Here is a 15541-nt window from a genome sequence, read left to right on the forward strand (position 1 = left end):
ATTCAGTGTTTTTGTCAGGCTGTAGTCTGCTTTAAGGTGCTGCACAGGCTCCACAGTGTGATCAAACAAGGCTAAAATCTCATTTCTCTTGTGGATTAAGTGGCAGATCAAACGTCTGGTTTTGAAGGAAGAAGATACTGAAGTTACTCAGGATGAAAGCTTGTCTTGCTCCATGTCTGGGAGTAATACCTCTGAAATGGCCTTTTTTGGGGAGAGAAGAAGACAGTGTTTTGTTTTTCCTGTGCTTGTTTCTGTCTCTGGAGGTGCTCAGGCCCTCTCTGTGTTCCCCTCGTGTCCAGCAGCCCTGGGGCTCCTCAGTGAGAGCTGCAGGAGCTCCTGGGAGCTGCACTGGTGCCATCAGGCTCTTGATGGGGGGAAAATCTTCCATTTCATTCCAGAAGCATTGCTGCATAATGCAGCTGGAGTGGGTTGTGAAACCAAATGACCTCTCAGCCACAGTCGTGTCAACTCCTGAAATATTTTGCTATTGTAGTGCAGGCAGAGCACCTGCACCAGGGTCACCTGTGTCCTGGACAGCCCCTGGTGATTGTTCAGTGTGGTTTTAAAACCTCAAACCGTTGCTAATAAATCTTCTAAAGCTTTGTTACCTTAAATGGTTCTATTACTAATGTTGCTGCTTCCCATGGTTCTTACTGGGCTTCAGGCAGAGCATGAACTAAAGGGGTACTTGTAATAATTTAACACTGGCCCAGAGGCACTCTGAGGGGAAGGTGGGTGAATTAAGGATCAGTTATTGGCTGTTACAGATAATTCTTGTGCCTTGGTTTATATCAGGCTGAATGCAAAGTGCAACTTCAGGCTGCTGCTTCCCACATGTAAATAAACTGTCATCCTAAAAGTTAGTGTTTTTTCTCTTGTCTGAAAGTGTGACTGTTGCTGAAACAGTGTCAAATTGCTGCTGGGGAACATGTACATGTAGGGATAAAATAAGCAGGTTGAATTCTGTGATAGTAGAAATCCTTGCAGTTTTTATTTTTTTGTTAATAATTTATTAGGCATTCTCATGCAGTTCCAAATAATTAGCTGTACTTGAGAGTGCCATAAATATGGATCCTGTTTGTAAAAGGTGGGCCTTGGGTTGCCATCTGGATGTCATCCCAAATGGAAATCATGCTCAAGTGATGCTGTGATTGTCTGTTCTTTAAGTTACACAAATCTATTAGGTTTGTACTTGGGCTAGGTTTAAAAGTTTGTTTCTAAACAGAAAAGAGCTTGTGAGAAAAATGATTGTGTATGAGTTGGAATGTAGCTTTTAGAGGGATGTGTAAGAGGTACATTTGTAGCAAGGATATCATGAAATTGTATTGTTATCTAAGCTCTACTTCCAATAAATTTAATGAAAAACTCTGATAAGAGCTCAAGGCTTCAAAATTTCCTAACCAATGACTGGGAAGAGACAAGGGAGGAAGAAGTCATCAAGATCATCTGGAACAAAGTCTTCAAATGGAATTTACTTTGATTTCCCCAAATCACATTGATTTGCAGCCAGGTTTATACAGCTCCAGTTCAGAAGCACCATTTGGGATGCCAAGGGACCGTGTCCCTCATAGAAGCATCTGTCTGGAGAGTAACTCCTGCATTTGAGCTCTTCTAAGCAGTGCAAGTTTTCTTTTAACTCCCATACATGGGGACCTTTGAAAGGGAGACTTGTATTACTCTAAATTCCCATCTTCACCTCTCCAGCAGTGCCCCCAGTTCCTGGGACAGCTGCTCTGTGCTTTCAGGACAGCCAAGTGCAATTGCTGTCACTCATTCCAGCCTTGCTCCTGCCTATGGCTTTAGGAATGGGAGAAACTAAGCCTTCATTTCAGGAATTAAAAAATAAATTACCTGTATGTAAGAAAATAAATTCAGCCCTGAATTGCCTGTGTTGGCCCCTTAAACTCTGTTTCTATGTATAAACTTTGGAAGTACTACAAGCACCTTGCACACACTGTTACTTTATCTCCGTGGGGTTTTTGTGTTTGACTTAAAATAACAATCTGGCCTTCATGGTTGTTACAAGTTGTATTTCTAGCTCCTAACTTAGTTCTGCTTAAAGCAGATGTATGTAGTTACCTAAGAGAATGAAAATCCTTGGGTTGTTTGGTAGCTCAGATTCTAAAGCGTTCTGGATTTTTTTCATACTTTTGCATTTTTAGTCACACTTCCTTAGACTGCTTTTCTCAAGTTAAAAAAGTAAAATATATCTAGACCACAGTTGTGACATTTCCCAGCAAATTTGCTAATGCTGTCTTCAGTTACATAATCCACAGTGGGAAGTGAAATAAGGCACCAGGCAGCTTTCTATTATTAATCAATTTTTTCTTTCAGTTGATCAGGATTAGCTTTGAGGCAAGGAGGGGCCTGCAAGAAAAGCTGCTTGATATTTCACTGCTATTTTTTAAGAACAATCCACTGCATTTGGAAATTATTCTCCTTCTTTCTTAGTAAATACTGTTTTGATTTTCCTGAAAATAATTAGTTACTCAGTTGCTATTGAAATACTGGTTTCCTTGTAGAAATATTTATTGTGTTGGGATCTTCCAAGGCTTTCTTAGACCATTTTCTACTGACTCATAGGATTGTTTAAACACTTCTGTGTAGAAGATGGGGAGAAAATTTGGTGATTGCTCTTTTAGGGAAGAGCTTTGAGATAGATTTGGAGGATTTGTTCCAAAATAGGAAGGGGTGAATTCCTGCAGAGTAGAATAGGCACTGTTTTCCAGAGACAAACAAGTACTGATGTTTTCTATTCCTTCAGTATTTAGTGATTTAGAGTTGACCTGTTGCTTATAGAATATGAGAGAGCAAACTCCATGAGCTACTGACTGCCTCCCACCTCAGGAAATCTGGGTGACTTTTGCTCACATGAATAATCCTTTCTTGAATTGCTTTGTGTTCCCTCACATTAAGCCCAGGCTTTACCAGCCACTGTTGCTCTTTCTGTGGTTTCCTGACCCTCCTGTGCAATCTCCCACTTGAGTGTTTGTTTCCCAATTGGAGGCTCTGGGAATTATGGTGGATGCAAGGTAAAGTCAGTTATTGACTTTCAGAATATTCTTATTTTATTGCCTCCTGCTTGAACCATCTTTTTATTTAGGGAAGGCTTTAAGTTCTTGCAGTAAGAATCTTGTGTAGCTCTTAATAATTTCTGTTGCCTTTCTCTAGATTTTTTTTTTGTGCATCATCTTTTCAAAACCATTCAATCAGAATTAATGTGAATAATATTGTATCATTAGCTGTACTAAACTTTTTATTGCAATTTACCATAATTTTGCATTGACCATTTATTTTATTTGCATTATTTACAGGGAATATCTTATACTGAGGTCTTATCTGCAGATGCCCTGTGTAATTTATTATGCAGTGGTGAACAAGCACATTTAACTTAACTTCAGGAGTGTGCACACAAAATTTTGATAGCTGGTTTATTCATGGAAGACATGCAGACTATTTAAGTGAGTGGCTGAGAGCTCTTTTCTTTAATTGAAGTCTCCTTCAGAAGGTAACTTGTGTTTGTCAACTCTCTGAAGATTCACATTTTGTTGTGTTACAAACCTGCAAAATAGCAAAGAAATTTTATATTTTATTTATTAACTGGTTTGTATATTTTTCGAATGAAAAAAAAAAAAAAACCATTTGTAAGACTAGAGTCTATTTATTTTTTTCAATCTGTCAATTTATTTTGTCATTCCTGCCAAGAGCCTTACACAGATTGACAGGAATGACTGTTCTGAAGAATTCTACACTTGCTGTGTTGAGTTCCTCAAGGAAATGTTCCAGCAGACTGATTTTCTGCTAGGGTTTATCACCAGTTTTTGAAACAAGACTCAGTGGCATTTGGAGCTACGAAATTAGGCAATGTCTGACCATTTTCTAGAAGTATTTACTTGCCTTTTAATGTTCCAGCAGACTGACTTTCTGCTTGTGTTTATTCCCAGATTTTGAAACAAGACTCAGTGGCATTTGGAGCTAAGAAATTAGGCAGTGTCTGACCATTTTCTAGAAGTATTTACTTGCCTTTCATACACTTCTCCCCTGGAAAATCACAATATTGATTTGGATCACCAGTGCCTGAGAGTTATTTAGGATGAAGCTTTCTGAGCACTTGGGGGCTTACCAGCTGCTAGGAGTTAATTCTGTTGTTACACTTTGTTATCAGAGTTGTGTGAGAGCTTTTGATTGACTATGATTAATGCTGCAGAACTTCAGAGAGGCACTGTTATTAATGTGCTGATTGACATAAAATTATTCTGGTGAGAGTATTATAATAGCTGAAAATCCATCGTCTTGATTATTATTGCTGCAAAATGCCATGGAAATGAGTAGTCAGCTATACATTATTCTAACTCTTGTTGAGAGTCAGGTGCCTCACTGGGGTCTCCTCAGATACAGATCTGGTTTTGTTTGGCAGTCCATCAGAAACAGTGTGCCTGTTGAATGGGAAAGGCCTGCTGTTTGTAAAAGTGACTTGATTCATAGAAATTTGGGAACATTTTCTCAGGCATCACCATTATTCAGGGCTGAGCCCAGTGCAAACTTCCCACTGTGTTGGTGGCAGTAAAACTGCAGCCTGTGAGCTGTGGTGTGAAGCAGCTCAGGGCAGGGATGGCTGACTGTCCAGCTGGGGATTGGGATCAGAGTGTTCAAACACCCACCTTTGCCATGGCTGGATCCTCAGCCAGGTCTGGAGAGTTGCCTTGGGCTTTTCCCAAGGAGTAGGTCTCACCAAGTGGCAGTGAGTTGAGGGAAAAATTGACTTTCCTGCAAAGTGTTCCCTTTCAAGTTGCAGGTCAAGAGCAGCAGGTCCAGTGTTTCTGATCTTACAGCCCCTTGTCAGGGATTGCAAAAGCAAAGTGGACTTTGTGCTGAAGCTTAGCTCATAGCTCTCAAATCCTGAGCTGCTGGGTGTCACCCTCTGCTCTCCCCACTCAGATACCAGAGCTGGTTTTATTTTCTGGTTCCTTACCTGCAAATTAAATTGTCCAAGTCATGTTACATTTTATTTCTGTAGTCTGTTTTAGTTGATGTTTTGTACTATAAACAGGTCTGTGCAAAAAACTTCTGATTTTAACCCGTTTAGGTCATATTAAACTTTTCATCTCACATGTAGCAGTTAACCAAGCAGAACATTTGTGCTCTGAGATTTGTTTTCACTGTTTGAAAAATGGAAGAAGTTGCTGTTCCCTGTAATAAGTTCATGAGCCTGTGACCTTGCTTGGTGTCACAAATTAAGCACATGGCAACTTGCTCTTGTCTGGTTTGGGGCATATTATAAATTTAGAACTTCTGTTGTTGGTCTTGTTAACATGAGCACCAACTGCTGCTGTTGTCCTGCAGCACAGTCCTTTTGAGAAATGGACTGATTGGGCAACTGGAGGATTACAGTTCCTTTGGAAATAGAATTCAGTGTATCTCCTGTTATCAGAGAAGGCTGACAGGCCTTTCTCTAAGAAAGTATCAGTGAGCTGTGGCTGAAATGAATGAAGCACTTTGTTTCACCAAGGAAGTGAAGCAAATCTTCCACAATTTCCCAGCAGATAAAAATATTTTGGTGACTATATTGTACATTAAAATGATGAGTTTGGATAGTAATGTCAACATAGTATTATCCTAATTTATCTGCTTCTGTAAAGGACCTGCTGTGATATTCTGCCATATGACCTTGGATTTGTCACTCTGAAGCTGGAAGGAGATGAGTCTTTCCAAATTTAACAGATACAGAGAAGCAGAGTTTTCATGCTGCAAATATGTTTTGACAGGAGCTGGTTATTAACAATTAATGTTCTTTGTTAGGTTGAAAACCCAGTTGAGAAGATGCTGTAATATTTTTTAATGGGGACTGGTGGAAAACCACTGCATACCTACCAGTACTGAAGAAGGTTGTACTGAAGAAATATAATAAGGTTTAAAGGAAAGAAATTTGGAAATGGATGTCAAAGAGTGGTTGAAATACATTGTAAAACACAGAGGGGTGAATTTACTGGGAATACTTGGAGAAAAATTTCTGAGAAGTGCCATGTTGCAGACATGGTAACCATAAATGGCATGACAAATTTGAATAAAATGAATTACAGAACAAATCCGAGTGACTGTCCATGCAAATGTTGAGTGTGACTTGTGCAGTTGTGAGGAGTTTAATTTTATCCATGGGAGCTTTAGCATGGGGTAGCACTGTCTGTGAGAGGCTTTGCTCCTGTTTCCTCAGGGCTGGGGACTCTTGTTGCAGTAATCCTTGGGCTCCTGGTAGACACAAAGGCAGCCCTGTTCCTGGGGATTGTAGCTTTGTACAGCTGTGTTTTCCAGGCAAAGCCAGCACCCCTCTTCAGGCAAACATTTGGATCAGTGGTTTGGGTTTGGTTTTCCATGCAGTGACAGCTTTTCATGTGTAGCATAGAGGGAAAATGCTCTGGATAGCAAGGCACCACCTTGATCAGCTGTGTGAGAAGGGCTTTTGGGTCTGCAGTGGTCTCAAAAGTCCTTTTTTTCTATTCTTTTTTTTTCAATGTCACGTATTTGTGTGACTGCTGCTGGATTTGGAACATACCTAGTTTGTCAAAGAGCAGAATAAAGTGGCAGGTAAAGGCCTAAGTAGTTACTTTTGGAGATAACTTAGCTAAAACCACAGATATTTTTGATGTAATCCTCTCAAATGTTCAGTGATCCAAATAGGGCCATGACAAATATTTGGGTTTTTTATCACAGATGAAGGTAGACTGATCCAGCAGTGCTCATTTGAAACTTGCTGGTACAAGTAGTGGTGTGAGGGCTTTCATTTGCATTACCTTTGAATACTGCTGTCAGTATAGGTGGTGTTTCTAATTATCTGAGAGTAACTGCATTTCACAAACATTTTGGAGCAAGCTCTAATGACTGGAAGCAACATTTTCTGGGTTTAGATAAAAGCTTTGATTGGTTAAAGCAGAGATTTAAATTTAGACATTCTATGTATAAATACACAATTTGGGTGCTCTATTTCTAACTGGATTTTAAATAAAAACTGGCTAAATATAGAGAACAGTTATTTCTGGAAAGTGTGTGTGCCAGCTGACATTTCTTTTGCTGCTGCTTTTGTCTTAATACTTAGCAAAACAAAAGCTCATGGAAAGAAGTACAGAGAAGAATGTTCATGGTGTTTTCTGTCCTGGGCTGGCTGTGGGAGCTGTGGCAGCCATGGAGCAGCTTGCTAGGAATTTGTAGTGAATGGGGGGAGGCTGTGTGGTTAGGGAGGGTGGGAGGCAGGAACTGGAGTGATTGAGAATGTCTTGAGCAAGTCTGGGCCCATTTTTGAGTCCCCTTTCTACTGTTTTAGAAATACTGGCATAAGGGCAGAAATAACATTTCCAAATCTTGCTTAGGATTAAAGCTCTGCATTTAATTATTTATACTTAATTGTTCCATCACAGCTCTTGTGTGAGTTAAAATTGCCTGGAATTAAACCTTTGTTTGCCATGCCTTGTAATTGTTGGGTGACATTCTGTGCTGCTTAAGTCATTAAAAGTTTGCAGTCTATAAACTTTAGACTTCCTGGGATGTGCACTCAGGTTAGTCAGAAGGCAGAACATGTTGGGGATTGGAATGAGATGCTGCAAGAGTGGATGACATACTCTGACAGACAGTATAAACTGGTTTTGTCTCTTGTCTGCTACAGAGTTATGGTACATAATTTAATTTACACAAGCTAACTTGTCTGAAGAAGACTGGAGATAGCTCATAGTTCAGCTTGTAGGGATTGGTGCAATCCCACACATTTAACACAGCCTTCCCACTCAGAATTTTTCACCAGTTTTTAAACATCTGTTTATCTGGAATTTGTGAACAGTGTTGAATTTTCTAGTCTCACAAACTCTGTATCATGGCAATATATTCCCTTCTGCTTCTTACAAACTGTTGGGTCATTTCTTCTCTGGGCATGGCACACCTGTGGTATCATCCTCACATTTCTTGTACTGACTACCATCATTCCAGAAGTTTGTGGTGAGGCAGTAACATGATCTTCAGTGCTATCATTAAAGTGGAGACTTTGCCAAACATTTGCAGAAATTGGTGTTTTAAATAGCCCAGCTCAGAATTTTCTTATGCTTTCCATGGCAACAAGTTCATCTGTTATGCAAATGTCACGTTAACAGTCTCTGTCAGTGCATGGCTCAGTTTCTTTCCTGCAAGAAGTGTATTTAGTGCTTGGTACAAATAGTTCCATGCACAGTTTGGGGCATGTACCTCTGTCTTCAGGTGTCCTGAAAAACCTTCCCAAGGTGTTCATCACCCCTTTTATACTGTGGTTGGAAAATGCAGTGGTTAAAATGTGCTCTTTGGGAGTGAAGTGATGCTTAATGGGGGTAGCATTATACAACAGGCAGTTTGGTATTAATAGAATTGCTGTGAAGTTTGGCTTCCTCTTTCTCCTGCTCCTACTGGGTAAGCTTGAAAGTGTCTTTTTATGGAAGAGGAGATGCAAGTTCTGCTGGAAAAAATTACAGAGAAACCTTTGCTCACTGCATTTGCCCATAATCTGTAGATAATTCACAAGACTTTGCCACTTTTTCTGTACTGTATAGCTGTATGTATTCTTCCTCTCCAGCTTTAATATTATTTGATGCATTAGGTCTGAACAGATTGACAGTGCAGAACCATGATCTTCTGCAGCTCTGAAATATTCTTGTGGTTCTCAGGAGTTGGAGGTTAAAATTCTGTTGTGGTTGTTTTTGTGCAGTGTGAAACAGCTCGTGTCAATTTTAGTGTTTCATTTGCTTAACAATACAAGTTATGTCTACACAAAGTAGTTATATCTGATCACTTTATTATGGTGTTGCAAGAAGTACACTCCACCAAATACTTCAGTGATGACAGATTGAAGAAAACAGGGTAATAAAAGCTTTTACATTTTGCTTTTTCTTGCAGGTTTTCATACCTACCTGACAGCATTGTTGAAACAGGCCTCTTAATGATATTGTGTGTGGAGCCATTTACATTTCATTGACATCCCTTTTAATGAGGTGTTTAAAAATTTGATTTGTGGCTTGAATTTCACCCTTAAACTTGCTGGATGTGCTGACTTTGCCTCTAAAATTTTCCATTTTTGCAAGGTTCAGTACTGAAAAATGGAGGTTTTCATGTGTATGTACCCACCAGTGCTTGGGATGATCTGTAGCCAAAGTGGGAAATGCTCCTAGTACAGGGTATCTGTCTTACACTGACAGAGAAATAAAAATGAAAAGCTTTTTGTGAATTGTGGGGAAAAATTACTCAAAAATTTTATCACCAAAGGTGTTCTGTGGCAGCATTGGAATTTCTGAGCCGTGGGCTCTTGGGAAACTTGTGTTTGGTTTTGGAGCCTGTTTTGTTGCCAGTACAAGGCTGTTTTTCTCCAGAGCACTTGGTAGGCAGCAGTTTCATGTGTTGTCTCATTTTAAGTTGGGAGCTTTTGGGTTCCAAAGCCATTCCCTCCCTCCCTCCCTCCCCAGGTAATGAGTGTGTCTGTTCAGAGCTGCTTGGAGTTCCTCAGCTAAGCTTGCTGGAATCCTTTCAGAGCTGTGCTTAACTGCAGGCACTTAAAAGGAGCTTTGATATATTGTTGTATTACCAGTAAAACTGGGGAAGAAATTGATGTTACAACATTTAAGCAATGTTTGTTTAAATAAAATAGAATTGTTGAGGCTTTTTCTTTCAAGGTTGCAATCTTTTTATTCTTAGCCTAATACTAGGTTTTTTACTATTTTTACTCTTGCTTCCTTTTTCTCCAGTAATTTGCAGTGTGACATTTTGAACCTCAGCTATCCTAGATCACTTAAACCTTTGGACAGCAATTTAAAAAATATTTAATTAGCAGAATCTAGGAGCTGGTGGGTGCTGTGAGTGAGACACTGAGCCAGGTGCTGGGGCTGTGAGGCTGAGGTGCTGCATGGGCAGCAGGGACCCTGGGCTGTCTCCCCTGAAATGTGGCTCTTGGCTTAGATATTGGAATAAAATATTTGCATAACTTTGTGAGTTTGAGGTCATGTTTCTGGCAAATTTCTGTAATCCCCCTGATTATATGAATAATCCTCATAAACATTCATTTTATAGATATAGATATAGATATATCAGACATGTTGTGCTTACAAGCTTTCTCTAAATCTAAATGTTGGGAGTTCTTGGCAGTCTCAGTGGCTCAGAGCAGCCCTTAACACACAGCAGTGTTGCCCTTTATTTAGCCAGGTGGTTTTTGATTTGTCTTTGCTTTGTGAGCAAGTGCTGGTGGAGAATAATGAAAGAATTTGTGAATAATGAAAGAACTAAAAAAAAAAAAAAAAAAAACAACAAACCAAAAAACAAAAAGCAAAACAAAGAGTCATAAATGCAAACAGAGAAATATATTTAAAGAACACATTAGTATTTACATCTTAATACTGAACATTTTGAATTAAACAGTGTATTTTGGTGCCTAGTTACCTTACTGTTTAATAATTTCAACTTATTAAATATGTAAGGTCTTTAACACCCCTGTGCTGTGCCATTCACAGTTGGACAGGGTTCTAAGAAGTCACTGCAAGAGGTTTTTGCATTTTGTTGAGCACCTCCAGCCAATGCAACTTGGATTTAATTTTTTGAAGCAAGTTGTGTTGTTCTTTTGGATGTAGCATTCTGTGTGTGAAAAAGTCATTCATGTGTTCTGGCCTGTCTGCAGAACAAACAGCTACTCAGAATTTTACTGATGTCTGAAGGCTTAAGGAATTTATTTTGAAAAACATGACATCAGGCAGCATTCTGGATACAAGAACAGATGAATTCTGGTGCACAGCAAGCTGTTTCTCAAATTAAATTTCAAGTTGTTAAAAGTATGTTAAAATTCATTAATCAAAAGAATATGGAAATAATAGTGCAGTTGTTTCCTGCTGAATTTTCCAATAGAATGTTTTATCTTGAATATTCACTTAATCTTTATTCCATTCTTTCTAATGCCAAAGTACTGATTTTTTTTTTTTTAATAGGATAAAATAATTAGAAGTTGTTTTATAGAATAGTAGCAGCTATTGCATGGGATTGATGCAGGCTTTAATCTCAGCCAGTTCCAAAGGGTTAACCAGTGAGTTTATGTTATTACACTGTGATTCACACATGAAACTGGGTGGCATTGTCACTGTAATGTTCCATTTTGTCTTTTCCCTTCACCACAGCCTTGCCAAGTGCTCTCCTTGTCTGTCCCCTGAGAATACTTTAGGGGGTCTCTGAGGGAGCTTCTCCACTGTTTTCCAGGAGACTTGAGATTTGGGCAGGTGTCTGGGGTAGGTTTGAGATTTGGGCAGGTGTCTGGGGTAGGTTTGAGATTTGGGCAGGTTTCTGGGGCAGGTTTGAGATTTGGGCAGGTTTCTGGGGCAGGTTTGACATTTGGGCAGGTTTCTGGGGTAGGTCTGAGATTTGGGCAGGTGTCTGGGGCAGGTTTGAGATTTGGGCAGGTGTCTGGGGTAGGTTTGAGATTTGGGCAGGTGTCTGGGGCAGGTTTGAGATTTGGGCAGGTTTCTGGGGTAGTTCTGAGATTTGGGCAGGTTTCTGGGGTAGCTTTGAGATTTGGGCAGGTTTCTGGGGCAGGTTTCACATTTGGGCAGGTTTCTGGGGTAGGTTTGACATTTGGGCAGGTTTCTGGGGCAGGTCTGAGATTTGGGCAGGTGTCTGGGGCAGGTTTGAGATTTGGGCAGGTGTCTGGGGTAGGTTTGAGATTTGGGCAGGTTTCTGGGGTAGCTTTGAGATTTGGGCAGGTGTCTGGGGTAGGTCTGAGATTTGGGCAGGTTTCTGGGGTAGGTCTGAGATTTGGGCAGGTGTCTGGGGTACTTTTCAACAGAGCACTCATGGGGTAAGGTCTGGGTGTGTTACTGGGCTTTAGTTAGTTGTTGGGTACAGATCTCAAAGAAGTAATAGTCATTTCAGTTCATACCAATTATTCTTTTCCTTTTTTGACCTAAGAATTTTGGGGAGACAAATGTCCACATTCTGTATTTCTGTAAGAGGTTGAAGCAGTGTTTGAGCTCAGGTGTGAATGTCCTTCTTACTTTATGATCTGAACTGTGAACATGTTTGGTGCTGCAGTTAAAGGTTATTAAAGACAATGGCATCTTGTACAGTTGAGCAATATTTAATTATAGAGTTCAGCTCCAAGTGTATGGAAAGACTGTGTTAAATGTCTTCCCTCCCAGCTTCTGAGTAGGCTTGTTTCATCCCACCAGAAATAACTCTGTGGTTTAATAGTCCCATTAGTAGTTTGGTTAACAACAGAAGTCTGAGCCCAGCTAACTGTAGGCTCTTCAGAGGTGTCTTGGTTTTATCAATAGAATGATGTATGGGCAAATAAGGATTACTTCTCTCTTACACTGTTAGTCTGTTGTTATCTGAACTGCTCCAAAATTAGTGGGATCACTGATGACCTGGCCATTGGCAGTAGCATGAGTTCTCCTGTGCCTGTTACAGTGTAAAAAAGGGCTGGTAAAGGTGTGAAGGCTGAGCTATCTTGCAGCAGAAGTGGAGAGGAGAGAAAAAGGAACCCTATTGACAGTTGCAAGACGAATTGCAAATTGGTGAATTCCTCTTTTGATCTTCATCACTACAGACAAGTTCCTACTTTCCATCTGTTTATTTCATTCATTTTCCTTTGCATCTTCCTTTTACAATTCTTCTAAAGCACATGCACACATATTAAGTCCTGCCCTTCATTTATTCTTTTGTCATTGTTTCCATTTCACTTTCCCTGTGTTTCATTCCTGTATCTTTCTTGTTTAGACCAAGTGGAGGATCCAGCTGGCCGTAGCAGCCATGTAGGACCCTTCAGGAACCTGATGGTAAGTGCACGTGTGTACTTATACTCAGGCTTCCACCAGGTTCTGTGTTCAGAGGCATTTCCCCCCCTCCTGCAGGCTTCAGCTCATTCCTGACCTCTGAAACAATAAGAAAACCAAGGGATGGGCCTTGGACTCCTCGTTGATACCCTTTATATGAGCAGTAGGTTGTGTTTTGATTGGAAATCTGCAGGAAGAAAATGATGCAAATCTTTCAGGTTTTTATGGATTTTAAAAGCAGTTTGAGAACTCATGAGAGAAAGTCTGTCAGCAGCTGTTAAATGTCTTCAAAAGGTTCTGAACTCCAGATATATGAAAGTTGGGAGAGCATAACAGTGAAGTATCACCCATTACTCTGTTCTTAAATTCTCTTGCTGGGCACATGCTGTTGAATGGTCAGGACCATGGAATTGTGCATCTGGGACAGTCATTGTCATGTTTCAGTGCATGGTTCAATTCTTTGAACCTTGTCAAAGAAAGCTGCAATCTAGAAGATGAACAAACTAAAGCCATCTGCAATGGTTTGGAGTCTCTCATTGATTTGTGTCAGAAATTGATCTGACACATCTGAAATGTTGTGTGTGCACAAGAAGTTTGTTCACTGTTCAGAGAAAGGGCAAGTTGGGTGCTGGGTGAATCCTCTCTTCAAATGCATCAGTGCTCAAAGGCCAAGAACTTGAAACATCTCCAGCTGTATCATGGAACAGGTTACATCATGAGCAAGTTGCATCTCTTTTTAGGACTGGCAGAACTTGCAAATGGTCTGCTTTCCATCAGTAGCATAAGGTATGTGACACAAGTACCTTGATTTTGTGTAAAAATCCTGTTCTTGTAGTGATTTCTCAGATTATCATTGGATTTGAGGTACTATAAATTTTATATTTTCTAACTGGATTACACTTTGAAACATATCTGCATGCCTTAGCACTTGGGATTTGTGTTGGTGCCTTTTCATACTTTACCTCACCCTTGGAAGAGCACAGTATATTGTCAGTAAAGTTAGAAAAAAGAATTCATTTGGTCTTGGTTTGAAGACTCTGACAGTAACCTGTTGTTATGCTGAAATTCAGGGCTGCTGTAGGGTTAGATACAGAATTGCCCTGTGACTTCATCTGCAGTACATTGGACACTGAACTCTGGGGGGGAAAGTGTCTGAGCACGGGCCAGGTTTGGTAGGTGAGAGGGGCCTGTGCACCAACCTTTTAGTTCTTGTTTCCAGTCTCACCTGTCAAGAGAGATTAATCAGGAATTTTGTTGGTTTTAGGTCAAGATACTGATAGTGGTCTTCAGATGATAAGTGGTCTGCAAAAAATTTGAGTTCTTAGGGTTTCTGGAATGATGTATGATTTGTTCCATCACTCATAAGGTGTATTGTGATGCATGTTTGATTCCTAGGAATGTGTTGAAATCTTACATTTCCACTTTTTCCCCAGAAGTGGAACTGTTGGATTGTGTTACTGAACCTTCCCAGAAAATTTCAAGTGACTTGAGAGAGACTTCTGGAAACTTCTTTGATATCCTTCATACTCAGATCTTGGTTGTAATTATGAACATTAGAGGTGCTAATAATAAAAAAAAGGTGTTCAAATTGGACTTTTAGTAGCTTTTCATGTAAGGAAAGTGTGCTTTAACTTCCTCATGCCTATGTGAACCCCCAAGGATGTGCTAAATCTTCTGACAGTCACAGGTGTTTGGTATGAAAGCAGAATCAGATGTTGTGTTGTTCAAACAATGCAGGATCAGTCCTTTATGGCAGGTCAGACATGGGCATCATGACAATAATTGAGGATATTCAGAGAAAATTGCTAGTTCACTTTGGGGGGGATGTGTGTGTGTTGTCCAAAGGTGACAGAAATTCAGTCTGAGTGACTATTGTCAGGTTGTAAGACTAAAATCTTTTAAATTAGATAAGAAATTTAAAAAAGGTTTATTATAAACATAAAACTGAAACACATTGGAATTTGGGGATGGCCTATGAAATCTGAGCTCCTTGAGAGGAAATATAGATAATTATTTAGTTTGTTCAAATCAAAACAAGTGTTTCCTTTTAAAGCTGAGGCTGTCTGAGCTGTTCTCCTGGGGGGTTATGTGTACTTGGAGCTTCCTGGAACAGAGGAGCATTTTTTTTTAAAGGCATTTCAGTTTCTTGGCTCAGGATGTGAAAAATATTTTCAAGGGGTAAAAAGGAGGAGTTTGACAGGATTGTGATGTGGAAAAATGTGCTTCTAGCTAGGAAATGGCTTTAGGGCTGTGATGGACATTTCTGATCAGGGGCAGTGGGCAGTGTGGTATAAAGTAGCATTTTGTGTGTTAGAGGGGGCACAGGAGGAGTTTGGGTTGCTGCTTCTGGCCAGTTCTTCCCAAGAGTTGTGTGTAGAACTGTGGAGTTTCAGTGGTGTTTTCTGTATTCTGTGTGGAGAGTACAGTCTGCAGTGAAGTGAAGGAAAAACTATAAACTTTCATTTGTTATTACACACCCCACATCATAATTTCTGTATGTTTTAGGCCTGAATCTATAACCTTAATGGCAGAAATTAGCAGTACTTCGTAGTGGAGTGGAAAATGAAGTTTTCAGTGTGTTTACATCTTACAGTACTGGTCAGCTCTTTGCATATAATACCCTTTTGTGTTCATCATCCTCTGCTAATACATGCTGCTTCTTCATTGTGTTAACAGAAAGTGAAAACTTGAAAGTGGTGTTTGTGTCAGGACCCATCAAAATACCTTCAGTG

At 39.9% G+C, this 15541-nt stretch overlaps 1 protein-coding gene across 2 annotated transcripts in view; it reads left to right on the top strand.

Annotated features, from left to right (window-relative positions):
- PRDM2 (PR/SET domain 2) overlaps window positions 1-15541 on the top strand; it is a 68641-nt gene that overhangs the window by 30294 nt on the left and 22806 nt on the right. Inside the window, exon 1 of one of the 2 annotated variants that reach the window (XM_059866876.1) lies at window positions 12763-12812. The exons of the other annotated variant lie outside the window; for it this stretch is intronic. The gene's annotated coding sequence lies outside the window, so the exon portion shown is untranslated. Of the gene's footprint in view, window positions 1-12762; window positions 12813-15541 lie in introns of those variants that run through there. 2 annotated transcript variants of the gene reach the window in all.

Source organism: Haemorhous mexicanus, chromosome 23 (assembly GCF_027477595.1).
Source record: "Haemorhous mexicanus isolate bHaeMex1 chromosome 23, bHaeMex1.pri, whole genome shotgun sequence".
NCBI lineage: Eukaryota > Metazoa > Chordata > Aves > Passeriformes > Fringillidae > Haemorhous > Haemorhous mexicanus.